At 36.9% G+C, this 2,717-nt stretch overlaps 1 pseudogene; it reads right to left on the reverse strand.

The window, feature by feature from the left end:
- LOC106943595 (E3 ubiquitin-protein ligase TRIM21-like) overlaps window positions 1–2,073 on the reverse strand; it is a 9,060-nt pseudogene extending 6,987 nt beyond the window's left edge.
- Between the last annotated feature and the right edge of the window lie 644 nt (window positions 2,074–2,717).

Below are 2,717 nucleotides of genomic sequence, written 5' to 3' on the forward strand. Positions count from 1 at the left end.
AGGAACAGGACTACACAGGAAAAAACTCAAAAATAAACACAAAGAAACACGGATCGTGACAATAATCTGTCGCTCATAGTAAAATGTGGTTTGGTACTGAACTTGTTTGACTCCCCAGATCCATGATTTTATTTGTGAGGAACTCTGAAGAAGTTTTTCATTACCTGTCTGTTTCTCAGGTGTTGCTGAAGTGTCTTTATCAATGTTACCTGGAGGAAGGTGTAGAAGTGCCACAAATGTTTGGATCTTTGAAGGTAAAGAGAAAAAAAATTAATGTTACTGTAATATAAATCAAAAATCTAAAGAAATATATGAAATCAATCTCATCTTGTTTATAGTACAGGGACCTTGAAAAGGAGAATTAATGTAATAATCATAACTTTGATTTTAAGAGGCAAAGTGTTTAATGCAGATGAGAAATTAGCAAACAGGAGTCTAGTAAGTGTGTTCGGGGCTTCCATGGATGGAGTCTAAGATTAATCATTTTAAGATGCAATGCTCCACTTGTGAATTACTTTTACACACACACACTCACACACACACAGATATGTTTGTCTGTCTATCTTTGCCGGGACTTTCCATGGATTTTGATTCATTTTTACAGTCCAACCCTAATAAAAACTCAATACATATCCTAGTCTTGGTTGTCAACAGTTTTATTGAGGGATCAGACCTGGACAATGAAACATCAGCAATACAAATTTGTCCTCATTTTTCTTATGTGAACTTAAAACATAAGAACAACACTACGATAACAAAACAGAAAGGACATAAAAACTACACATCCTAGTCTTAAACCTATCCCTTAACCCAAAAACACAATTTCCGCTTGTGGGGGGCCAAATCCTGGTCAGTGTCCCCACAACATAATATGTGTGAAGAAAATCCTAACACACACATGGATGTGTTTGTGTGACTTACAAAAACCCAAAAACTTACTGTAACTGTTACCCTAAAACAGCATTTTCCCTCATGGGACCAAGAATGTCCTCACAAAAAGCAGTGGTCCCCACAATGTAGAGGGACAAAAGGTTCCCATGAACATATAAAAACCAGGTTCACACACACACACACACACACACACATGCGTGCGCACACACAGTTGTAACTGAACTCAGAGGGTGTCTGCTGCTGGGTTTCAGTTCAAATCTTTTTAAAAAGGATAAACTTATGGAGCCATTTATTGTTTCTCTTTTCATCTTTGTTCCACAGAAAATGTGACTTACTGATTTCTTAATTTTGAAACTATGTTAAGAAACATGATTCCAAATTCTGATGAACTGGAGACCAGATTGAGTCGGTTCCCCACTTCAGTCAGTATTTAGTCTCTAGTCATACAATAGTTTTAATGTTGGAGCTTCATCAGGGCTTTGGATCGATTCTCAGGTTCTGGACAATAGGAAACAGCTGAACCAGAACCTTCAACTGCATCCTCTACATTAGGTTTTTAAATGAACTAAACTCATTAAGCTAAATATTAATACAATTGAGGAATTAATATAATTTTATTAAGTTATATTAATTCATAAAGTAAAATTGTTATGAGAACCTATAGACAAGCTCATAAATACATAAATATGAGTTTAGTTAGATTCTGCTGCAGCATCTTTAAATATTTATCATTGTAATTAATAATGAGGTCAAACTGGCTCCAGCTCCCATGATCTCCCAGTCCTCCCAGTATCTCCTCCACCAGCTCCCTCTGGGACCCTGCAGGTGTTGCATACCTGTTGGTTCCAGGTGTGTGTGGGTCCTCCAGCAGCTCTCTGATGGTTTCTCCACCTCTGACTCTGAGGCTGAATGAACACACTACTAACTGCTACACAGAATCAGATCCAGGACCCAGCGGGCCGTCACAGGTCAGACACAAAGCTTTCTACTGCATCATTGACTCACTACTGCCATCTGGTGGCCGTGTTGGGTCTCTGCACTTCAGGTTATTTTCTCAGGACTTTAAGAATCTCCTTTAATCCTCCAGATGTTCTTCATCACCATATTTCCTCCAGGTTTTCTGAAGGTCAGTTTTCATTTGGTCAGATTTTAAACTCCTTTTTTTTTACCTGCAGAAGCCATTTCCACCATTTATTACTACTGTTTAGTTTTATTTTTATTGCTTTGACTTTTCATTTCTGGTTAGTTTAAATACATTATGGGAAAACAGAAAATATCAGTGAGTGATTGAAAATGTAAAGATTTTATTTCAGTTGGAGAAAAAAATATTACATAGGGCCTAAAAGGCAAGATGTGGAACCACAATCAATCAATCAATCAATCAATCAATCAATCAATCAATCAATCAATCAAATTTTATTTGTATAGCACATTTCAGCAGCAAGGCATTTCAAGGTGCTTTACATAATTAAAAAACAAAATAAAAACAGCATGTGACATTGAATAAACAGTCAGAAAGAGATTTTGAAAAAAGAAGAAAAAGATTAAAAAAGATAAAAACATACTTTTGTTACGGTTAAGCGCCTGTCGTCGCCGGACTCCGCCGTCCGTTTAACACGGGTATTATCCAGGCCCCGTCCCCTGACAGGACAAGGTCTCCAAACCTTTCAGCACCAGGCTCCGTAGAAAGAGGAATAAAAGAAATTAATAAATAGATATAAAATTACAGATAAAAACATTAAAAATATCAAAGACATCAAACCCCACTCTAACCCTAATTTAGCCATAAGCAGCTCCAACCAGGTTTTAAGTTGAGATTTAAAGGC

The sequence above is a fragment of the Poecilia latipinna genome, unplaced genomic scaffold (genome assembly GCF_001443285.1).
Source record: "Poecilia latipinna isolate Pla-1442-1.1 unplaced genomic scaffold, P_latipinna-1.0 Scaffold5526, whole genome shotgun sequence".
NCBI lineage: Eukaryota > Metazoa > Chordata > Actinopteri > Cyprinodontiformes > Poeciliidae > Poecilia > Poecilia latipinna.